Below are 11759 nucleotides of genomic sequence, written 5' to 3'. Positions count from 1 at the left end.
CAGAGTGTTGATGAAACACAGAAGTTGCATCGGGATTGAATACAACAGTCACCATGCGCACTTTCTTCCATGGGAGTAATGTCTTAAACAGTTTACGCTTTGATCGTTCCCTGAGAGACCAGTAGTATTTTCCGATGCACATCTGCAGGCATTCTGTAATCTGTGGAGTATCAGATTGTTGATGAACACAGAAATTGCATCTGGATTGAATAAAACAAGCACCATGCGCTTTTTCCTCCAGATTAGTAATGTCTCAAACAGTCTACGCTTTGACCGTTCCCTGGAAGACCAGTTGTAGTTTCCGATGCACATCTGGAGGCATTCTGTAATCTGTTTACTATCAGAGTGTTGTTTAAGCACAGAAATTGCATCGGGATTGAATACAACAGTCAGCATGCGGACTTTCCTCCATGGGAGTAATGTCTGTATCAGTCTACGCTTTGATCGTTCTCTAGAATACCAGTAGTAGTTTCCGATGCACATCTGGAGGCATTCTGTAATCTGTGGACTATCAGATTGTTAATGAAACACAGAAATTGCATCGGGATTGAATACAACAGTCACCATTCGCACTTTCCTCCATGGGAGTAGTCTCTCAAACAGTGTAGGGTTTGATCGTTCCCTGAAAGACCAGTAGTAGTTTCCGATACACATCTGGAAGAATTCTGTAATCTGTGGACTAACAGAGTGTTGATAAATCACAGAAATTGCATCGGGATTGAATACAACTGCCACCATGCGCACTTTCGTCATTGGGAGTATTGTCTCAAACAGTTTACGCTTTGATCGATCCCTGGATGACCAGTAGTAGTTTCCGATGCACATCTGGAGGCATTCTGTAATCTGTGGACTATATGAGTGTTGTTGAAACACTTTTAATTGCATCGGGATTGAATACAACAGTCACCATGCGCACTTTCCTACCATGGGAGTAATGTCTCAATCAGTCTACGCTTTTATCGTTCACTGGAAGACCAGTAGTAGATTCCGATGCACTTTCCTCCATGGGAGTAATGTCTCAAACAGTCTACGCTTTGATCGTTCCCTGGAATACCAGTAGTAGGTTCTGATGCACATCTGGAGGCATTCTGTAATCTGTGGACTATCAGAGTGTTAATAATACAGAAATTACATCGGGATTGAATACAACAGTCACCATGACCACTTTCCACCATGGGAGTAATGTCTGTATCAGTCTACGCTTTGATCGTTCTCTAGAATACCAGTAGTAGTTTCCGATGCACATCTGGAGGCATTCTGTAATCTGTGGACTATCAGATTGTTAATGAAACACAGAAATTGCATCGTGATTGAATACAACAGTCACCATGCGCACTTTCTTCCATGGGAGTAATGTCTCAAACAGTCTATGCTTTGATCGTTCCCAGGAAGACCAGTAGTAGTTTCCGATGCACATCTGGAGGCAATCTGTAATCTGTATACTATCAGAGTGTTGATGAAACACACAAATTGCATCGGGATTGAATGCAACAGTCACCATTCGAACTTTCCTAAACGGGAGTAATGTCTCAAACAGTCTACGCTTTGATCGCTCCCTGGAAGACCAGTAGTAGTTTACGATGCACATCTGGAGGCATTCTGTAATCTGTTTACTATCACAGTGTTGTTGAAACACAGAAATTGCATCGGGATTGAATACAACAGTCACCATGCGGTCTTTCCTCCATGGGAGTAATGTCTCAAACTGTCTACGCTTTGATCGTTCCCTGGAAGACCAGTAGTAGTTTCCGATGCACATCTGGAGACTTTCTGTAATCTGTGGACTATCAGAGAGTTGTTGAAACACAGAAATTGAATCGGGAATGAATACAACAGTGACCATCCGCACTTTCCTCCATGGGAGTAATGTCTCAAACAGTCTACGCCTTGATCGTTCCCTGGAAGACCAGTAGTTGTATCCGATGCACATCTGGAGGCATTCTGTAAACTGTGGACTATCAGAGTGTTGTTGAAACACAGAAATTGCATCGGGATTGAATACAACAGTCACCATGCGCACTTACCTCCATGGGAGTAATGTCTCAAACAGTCTACGCTTTGATCGTTCCCTGGAAGACCAGTAGTAGGTTCCGATGCACATCTGGGAGCATTCTGTAATCTGTGGACTATCAGAGTGTTAATAATACAGAAATTACATCGGGATTGAATACAAAAGTCTCCCTTCGCACTTTCCTACATAGGAGTAATGTCTCAAAAAGTCTACCCTTTGATCGTTCCCTGGATGACCAGTAGTAGTTTCCAATGCACAAAATAGGAAGCATTCTGTAATCTGTGGACTATCAGAGTGTTGATGAAACACAGAAGTTGCATCGGGATTGAATACAACAGTCACCATGCGCACTTTCTTCCATGGGAGTAATGTCTTAAACAGTTTACGCTTTGATCGTTCCCTGAAAGACCAGTAGTATTTTCCGATGCACATCTGCAGGCATTCTGTAATCTGTGGAGTATCAGATTGTTGATGAACACAGAAATTGCATCTGGATTGAATAAACAAGCACCATGCGCTTTTTCCTCCAGATGAGTAATGTCTCAAACAGTCTACGCTTTGATCGTTCCCTGGAAGACCAGTTGTAGTTTCCGATGCACATCTGGAGGCATTCTGTAATCTGTTTACTATCAGAGTGTTGTTTAAGCACAGAAATTGCATCGGGATTGAATACAACAGTCAGCATGCGGACTTTCCTCCATGGCAGTAATGTCTCAAACAGTCTACGCTTTGATCGTTCCCTGGAAGACCAGTAGTACTTTCCGATGCACCTCTGGAAGCATTCTGTAATCTGTGGACAATCAGAGTATTGTTGAAACAGAGAAATTACATCGGGTTTGAATACTACAGGTACCATGCGTACATTTCTGAATTGGACTAATGTCTCAAACTGTCATCGCTTTGATCGTTCCCTCAAGACCAGTAGTAGTTTCCGATGCACATCTGGAGGCATTCTTTAATCTGTGGACTATCCGAGTGCTAATGAAACACAGTAATTGCAGCGGGATTGAATACAACAGTCACCATGACCACTTTCCGCCATGGGAGTATTGTCTCTACCAGTCTACGCTTTGATCGTTCTCTGGAATACCAGTAGTAGTTTCCGATACACATCTGGAGGCATTCTGTTATCTGTTTACTATCAGAGTGTTGTTGAAACACAGAAATTGCATCGGGATTGAATACAACAGTCACCATGCGCACTTTCATCCATGGGATTAATGTCTCAAACAGACTACAATTTTGATCGATCCCTGGAAGACCAGTAGTAGTTTCCGATGCACTTCTGGAGGAGTTCTGCAATCTGTGGATTATCAGAGTGTTGATGAATCACAGAAATGGCATGGGGATTGACAACAACAGTCACCATGCGCACTTTCCTCCACGTGAGTAATGTCTCAAACAGTCTACGCTTTGATCGTTCCCTGGAAGACCAGTAGTAGTTTCAGATGCACATCTGGAGACAATCTGTAATCTGTGGACTAACAGAGTGTTGATGAAACACAGAAATTGCATCGGGATTGAAAACAACAGTCACCAGCCGCACTTTAGTCCATGGGAGTAATGTCTCAAACAGTCTACGCTTTGATCCTTCCCAGGAAGACCAGTAGTAGTTTCCGATGCACATCTGGAGGCAGTCTGTAATCTGTGGACTAACAGAGTGTTGATGAAACATAGAAATTGCATCGGGATTGAATACAACAGTCACCATGCGCAATTTCCTCCACGGGAGTAATGTCGCAAACAGTCTAGGCTTTGATCGGTCCCTGGAAGACCAGTAGTCGTTTCCGATGCACATCTCGTATCATTCTGTAATCTGTTTACTATCAGAGTGTTGATGAAACACAGAAATTGCATCGGGATTGAATACAAGAGTCACCATGCGCACTTTCTTCCATGGGAGTAATGTCTCAAACAGTTTACGCTTTGATCGTTCCCTGGAAGACCAGTAGTAGTTTCCGATGCACATCTTGAGGCATACTGTATTCTGTGGACTATCAGAGTGTTGATGAAACACAGATATTGCATCGGGATTGAATACAACAGTCACCATGCGCACTTTCCTACACGGGAGTAATGTCTCAAATAGTCTATGCTTTGATCGTCCCCTGGAAGTCCAGTAGTGGTTTCCGATGCACATGTGGAGGCATTCTGTAATCTGTGGACTATCAGAGTGTTGATGAAACACAGAAATTGCATCGGGACTGAATAGAACAGTCATCATGCGCACTTACCTCCGTGGGAGTAATGTCTCAAACAGTTTACGCTTTGATCGCTCCCTGGAAGACCAGTGGTAGTTTCCGATGCACATCTGGAGGCATTTTGTAATCTGTGGGACTATCAGAGTGTTGATGAACACAGAAATTGCATCGGGATTCAATACAATAGTAACAATGCGCACTTTCTTCCATGGGAGTAATGTCTCAAACAATTTACGCTTTGATCGCCCCCTGGAAGACCAGTAGTAGTTTCCGATGCACATCTGGAGGCATTCTGTAATCTGTGGACTATCAGAATGTTGTTGAAACACAGAAATTGCATCGGGATTCGATAAAACAGTCACCATGCGGACTTTCCTCCATGGGAGTAATGTCTCAAACAGTCTACGTTTTGATCGTTCCCAGGTAGACCAGTAGTAGTTTCCGATGGACATCTGGAAGTATTCTGTAATCTGTGGACTATCAGAGTGTTGATGAAACACAGAAGTTGCATCGGGATTGAATACAAAAGTCACCATGTTCACTTACCTCCATGGGAGTAATGGCCCAAACAGTTTAAGTTTTGATCGCTCCCTGGAAGACCAGTGGTAGTTTCCGATGCACACCTGGAGGCATTCTGTAATCTGTGGGCTATCAGAGTGTTGATGAACACAGAAATTGCATCGGGATTGAATAAACAGTAACAATGCGCACTTTCTTCCATGGGAGTAATGTCTCAAACATATTACGCTTTGATCGCTCCCTGGAAGACGAGTAGTAGTTTCCGATGCACATCTGGAGGCATTCTGTAATCTGTGGACTATCAGAGTGTTGATGAACACAGAAATTGCATCTGGTTTGAATACAACAATCACCATGCGCTTTTTCCTCCAGATGAGTAATGTCTCAAACAGTCTACGCTTTGATCGTTCCCTGGAAGACAAGTTGTAGTTTCCGATGCACATCTGGAGCCATTCTGTAATCTGTTTACTATCAGAGTGTTGTTGAAGCACAGAAATTGCATCGAAATTGAATACAACAGTCAGCATGCGGACTTTCCTCCATGGGAGTAATGTCTCAAACAGTCTAAGCTTTGATCGTTCCCTGGAAGACCAGTAGTACTTTCCGATGCACCTCTGGAACATTCTGTAATCTGTGGACTATCAGAGTGTTGTTGAAACACTGGAATTGCATCGGGATTGAATACAACAGTCACCATGCGCACTTTCCTCCATGGGAGTAATGTCTCAAACAGTCTACGCTTTGATCGTTCCCTGGAAGACCAGTAGTACTTTCCGTTGTACATCTGGAGACATTCTGTAATCTGTCGACCTTAAAAATGTTGATGAAACACAGAAATTGCATCGGGATAGAATACAACAGGCACCATGCGTACATTTCTGAATTGGAGTAATGTCTCAAACTGTCATCGCTTTGATCGTTCCCTCAAGACAAGTAGTAGTTTCCGATGCACATCTGGAGGCATTCTTTAATCTGTGGGCTATCCGAGTGCTAATGAAACACAGATATTGCAGCGTAATTGAATACAACAGTAACCATGACCACTTTCCGCCATGGGAGTAATGTCTCTAACAGTCTACGATTTGATCGTTCCCTGGAATACCAGTAGTAGTTTCCGATGCACATCTGGAGGCATTATGTAATCTGTGCACTATCAGAGTGTTGTTGAAACACTGAAATTGAATCGGGATTGAATACAACAGTCACCATGCGCACTTTCCTCCATGGGAGTAATGTCTCAAACAGTCTACCCTTTCATCGTTCCTTGGATACCAGTGGTAGTTTCCAATTCACATCTGGTGGCATACTGTAATATGTGGACTATCAGAGTGTTGATATAACACAGAAATTACATCGGGATTGAATACAAAGTTACCCTGCGCACTTTCCTACATATTAGTAAGATCTCAAACAGTGTACGCTTTGATCGTTGCCTGGAAGATCAGTAGTAGTTTCCGATGCACATCTGGAGGCATTCTGTAATCTACTGACTATCTGAGTGTTGATGAACACAGAAATTGCATCGGGATTGAATACAACTGTAACAATGCGCACTTTCTTCCATGGGAGTAATGTCTCAAACAATTTACGCCTTGATCACTCCCTGGAAGATCAGTAGTAGTTTCCGATGCACATCTGGGGGCATTCTGTAATCTGTTTACTATCAGAGTGTTGTTGGAACACAGAAATTGCATCGGGATTGAATACAACAGTCACCATCCGCACTTTCCTCCATGGGAGTAATGTCTCAAACAGTCTACTCTTTGATCGTTCCCTGGAAGACCAGTAGTAGGTTCCGATGCACATCTGGATGCATTCTGTAATCTGTGGACAATCAGAGTGTTGATATAACACAGAATTTACATCGGCATTGAATACAAAGTCACCCTGCGCACTTTCCTACATAGGAGTAATGTCTCAAACAGTCTACGCTTTGATCCTTCCCTGGGAGACCAGTAGTATATTCCGATGAACATCTGGAAGGATTCTGTTATCTGTGGACTAACAGAGTGTTGATGAAACACAGAAATTGCATGGGGATTGAATGCAACAGTCACCATGCGCACTTTCTTCCATGGGAGTAACGTCTCAAGCAGTTTACGCTTTGATCGTTCCCTGGAAGACCAGTAGTTGTTTCCGATGCACATCTGGAGGTATTCTGTAATCTGTGGACTATCAGAGTGTTGTTGAATCACTGAAATTGCATCGGGATTTAATACAACAGTCACTAAGCGCACTTTCCTCCATGGGAGTAATGACTCAAACAGTCTAAGATTTGATCGTTCCCAGGAAGACCTGTAGTAGTTTCGGATGCACATCTGGAAGCATTCTGTAATCTGTGGACTATTAGAGTGTTGATGAAACACAGAAATTGCATCGGGATTGAATACAACAGTCACCATGCGCACTTTCTTCCACGGGAGTAATGTCTCAAACAGTTTACGCTTTGATCGCTCCCTGGAAGACCAATGGTAGTTTCCGATGCACATCTGGAGGCATTTTGTAATCTGTGGACTATCAGGGTGTTGATGAACACAGAAATTGCATCGGGATTGAATAAACAGTAACAATGCGCACTTTCTTCCATGGGAGTAATGTCTCAAACAATATACGATTTGATCGCTCCCTGGAAGACCAGTAGTAGTTTCCGATACACATCTGGAGGCATTCTGTAATCTGTGGACTATAAGAATGTTGTTGAAACACAGAAATTGCATCGTTATTCGATACAACAGTCACCATGCGGACTTTCCTCCATGGGAGTAATGTCTCAAACAGTGTACGTTTTGATCGTTCCCTGGAGGACCAGTAGTAGTTTCCGATGCACATCTGGAGGCATTCTGTAATCTGTGGACTATCAGAGTGTTGTTGAAACACTGATATTTGCATCGGGATTCAATACAACAGTCACCATGCGCACTTTCCTACATAGGAGTAAGGTCTCAAACAGTCTACGTTTTGATCGTTCCCTGGAAGACCAGTAGTAGTTTCAGATGCACATCTTGAAGAATTCTGTAATCTGTGGACTAACAGAGTGTTGATGAAACACAGAAATTGCATCGGCATTGAATACAACAAACACAATGCGCACTTTCTTCCGGAGAGTAATGTCTCAAACAGTTTACGCTTTGATCGTTCCCTGGAAGACCAGTAGTAGTTTCCGATGCACATCTTGAAGCATTCTGTAATCTGTGGACTAACAGAGTGTTGATGAAACACAGAAATTGCATCGGCATTGAATACAACAAACACAATGCGCACTTTCTTCCATGGGAGTAATGTCTCAAACAGTTTACGCTTTGATCGTTCCCTGGAACACCAGTAGTAGTTTCCGATGAACATCTGGAAGGATTCTCTAATCTGTGGACTAACAGAGTGTTGATGAAACGCAGAAATTGCATCGGGATTGAATACAACAGTCACCATGCGCACTTACCTCCATGGGAGTAATGTCTCAAACTGTTTACGCTTTGATCGTTCCCTGGAAGACCAGTAGTAGATTCCGATGCACATCTGGAGGCATTCTGTAATCTGTGGACTATCAGAGTGTTGTTGAAACACTGAAATTTGCATCGGGATTGATTACAACAGTCACCATGCGCACTTTCCTACATAGGAGTAAGGTCTCAAACAGTCTACGTTTTGATCGTTCCCTGGAAGACCAGTAGTAGTTTCCGATGCACATCTGGAGGCATTCTGTAATCTGTGGACTATCAGAGTGTTGATGAACACAGAAATTGCATCGTGATTGAATACAACGGTAACAATGCGCACTTTCTTCCATTTAAGTAATGTCTCAAACAATTTACGCTTTGATCGTTCCCTGGAAAACCAGTAATAGATTCCGATGCACATATGGAGGCATTCTGTAATCTGTGGACTATCAGAGTGTTGTTGAAACACTGAAATTGCATCGGGATTGAATACAACAGTCACCATGCGCACTTTCCTCCATGGGAGTAATGTCTCAAACAGTCTACCCTTTGATCGTTCCCTGGATACCAGTGGTAGTTTCCGAAGCACATCTCGTGGCATTCTGTAATATGTGGACTATCAGAGTGTTGATATAACACAGAAATTACATCGGGATTGAATACAAAGTCACCCTGCGCACTTTCCTACATAGGAGTAAGATCTCAAACAGTGTACGCAAAGATCGTTCCCTGGAAGACCAGTAGTAGTTTCCGATGCACATCTGGAAGCATTCTGTAATCTGTGGACTAACAGAGTGTTGATGAAACAAAGAAATTGCATCGGGATTGAATACAACAGACACAATGCGCACTTTCTTCCATGGGAGTAATGTCTCAAACAGTTTACGCTTTGATCTTTGCCTGGAAGATCAGTAGTAGTTTCCGATGCACATCTGGAGGCATTCTGTAATCTGTGCACTATCTGAGTGTTGATGAAAGCAGAAATTGCATCGGGATTAAATACAACAGTAACAATGCGCACTTTCTTCCATGGGAGTAATGTCTCAAACAATTTACGCTTTGATCACTCCCTGGAAGACCAGTAGTAGTTTCCGATGCACATCTGGAAGCATTCTGTAATCTGTGGACTATCAGAGTGTTGATATAACACAGAAATTACATCGGGATTGAATACAAAGTCACCCTGTGCACTTTCCTACATAGGAGTAACGTCTCAAACAGGGTGCGCTTTGATCCTTCCCTGGAAGACCAGTAGTAGTTTCCGATGAACATCTGGAGGCATTCTGTAATTTGTGGACTATCAGAGTGTTGCTGAAACACTGAAATTGCATCGGGATTGAATACAACAGTCACCATGTGGACTTTCCTCCATGGGAGTAGTGTCTTAAACAGTTTACGCTTTGATCGTTCCCTGGAAGACCAGTAGTATTTTCCGATGCACATCTGGAGGCATTCTGTAATCTGTGGACTATCAGAGTGTTGTTGAAACACTGACATTTGCATCGGGATTGAATACAACAGTCACCATGCGCACTTTCCTACATAGGGGTAAGGTCTCAAACAGTCTACGTTTTGATCTTTCCCTGGAAGACCAGTAGTAGTTTCCGATGAACATCTGGAGGCTTTCTGTAATCTGTATACTATCAGAGTGGTTGAAACACAGAAATTGAATCGGGAATGAATACAACAGTCACCATCCGCACTTTCCTCCATGGGAGTAAAGTCTCAAACAGTCTACGCTTTGATCGTTCCCTGGAAGACCAGTAGTTGTATCCGATGCACATCTGGAGGCATTCTGTAATCTGTGGACTATCAGAGTGTTGTTGAAACACAGAAATTGCATCGGGATTGAATACAACAGTCACCATGCGCACATTCTTCCATGGGAGTAATGTCTCAAACAGTTTACACTTTCATCCTTCCCTGGAAGACCAGTAGTAGTTTCCGATGCACATCTGGAGGCATTCTGTAATCTGTGGACTATCAGAGTGTTGATGAAACACAGATATTGCATCGGGATTGAATACAACAGTCACCATGCGCACTTTCCTACATGGGAGTAATGTCTCAAATAGTCAACGCTTTGATCGTTCCCTAGAAGACCAGTAGTAGTTTCCGATGCACATCTGGAAGCATTCTGTAATCTGTGGACTATTAGAGTGTTGATGAAACACAGAAATTGCATCGGGATTGAATACAACAGTCACCATGCGCACTTTCTTCCACGGGAGTAATGTCTCAAACAGTTTACGCTTTGATCGCTCCCTGGAAGACCAATGGTAGTTTCCGATGCACATCTGGAGGCATTTTGTAATCTGTGGACTATCAGGGTGTTGATGAACACAGAAATTGCATCGGGATTGAATAAACAGTAACAATGCGCACTTTCTTCCATGGGAGTAATGTCTCAAACAATATACGATTTCATCGCTCCCTGGAAGACCAGTAGTAGTTTCCGATACACATCTGGAGGCATTCTGTAATCTGTGGACTATAAGAATGTTGTTGAAACACAGAAATTGCATCGTTATTCGATACAACAGTCACCATGCGGACTTTCCTCCATGGGAGTAATGTCTCAAACAGTGTACGTTTTGATCGTTCCCTGGAGGACCAGTAGTAGTTTCAGATGCACATCTTGAAGAATTCTGTAATCTGTGGACTAACAGAGTGTTGATGAAACACAGAAATTGCATCGGCATTGAATACAACAAACACAATGCGCACTTTCTTCCGGGGAGTAATGTCTCAAACAGTTTACGCTTTGATCGTTCCCTGGAAGACCAGTAGTAGTTTCCGATGCACATCTTGAAGCATTCTGTAATCTGTGGACTAACAGAGTGTTGATGAAACACAGAAATTGCATCGGCATTGAATACAACAAACACAATGCGCACTTTCTTCCATGGGAGTAATGTCTCAAACAGTTTACGCTTTGATCGTTCCCTGGAACACCAGTAGTAGTTTCCGATGAACATCTGGAAGGATTCTCTAATCTGTGGACTAACAGAGTGTTGATGAAACGCAGAAATTGCATCGGGATTGAATACAACAGTCACCATGCGCACTTACCTCCATGGGAGTAATGTCTCAAACTGTTTACGCTTTGATCGTTCCCTGGAAGACCAGTAGTAGATTCCGATGCACATCTGGAGGCATTCTGTAATCTGTGGACTATCAGAGTGTTGTTGAAACACTAAAATTTGCATCGGGATTGATTACAACAGTCACCATGCGCACTTTCCTACATAGGAGTAAGGTCTCAAACAGTCTACGTTTTGATCGTTCCCTGGAAGACCAGTAGTAGTTTCCGATGCACATCTGGAGGCATTCTGTAATCTGTGGACTATCAGAGTGTTGATGAACACAGAAATTGCATCGTGATTGAATACAACGGTAACAAAGCGCACTTTCTTCCATTTAAGTAATGTCTCAAACAATTTACGCTTTGATCGTTCCCTGGAAAACCAGTAATAGATTCCGATGCACATATGGAGGCATTCTGTAATCTGTGGACTATCAGAGTGTTGTTGAAACACTGAAATTGCATCGGGATTGAATACAACAGTCACCATGCGCACTTTCCTCCATGGG

Source organism: Schistocerca gregaria, unplaced genomic scaffold, assembly GCF_023897955.1.
Source record: "Schistocerca gregaria isolate iqSchGreg1 unplaced genomic scaffold, iqSchGreg1.2 ptg000131l, whole genome shotgun sequence".
Taxonomy (NCBI): domain Eukaryota; kingdom Metazoa; phylum Arthropoda; class Insecta; order Orthoptera; family Acrididae; genus Schistocerca; species Schistocerca gregaria.
This window is presented reverse-complemented; position numbering follows the sequence as displayed.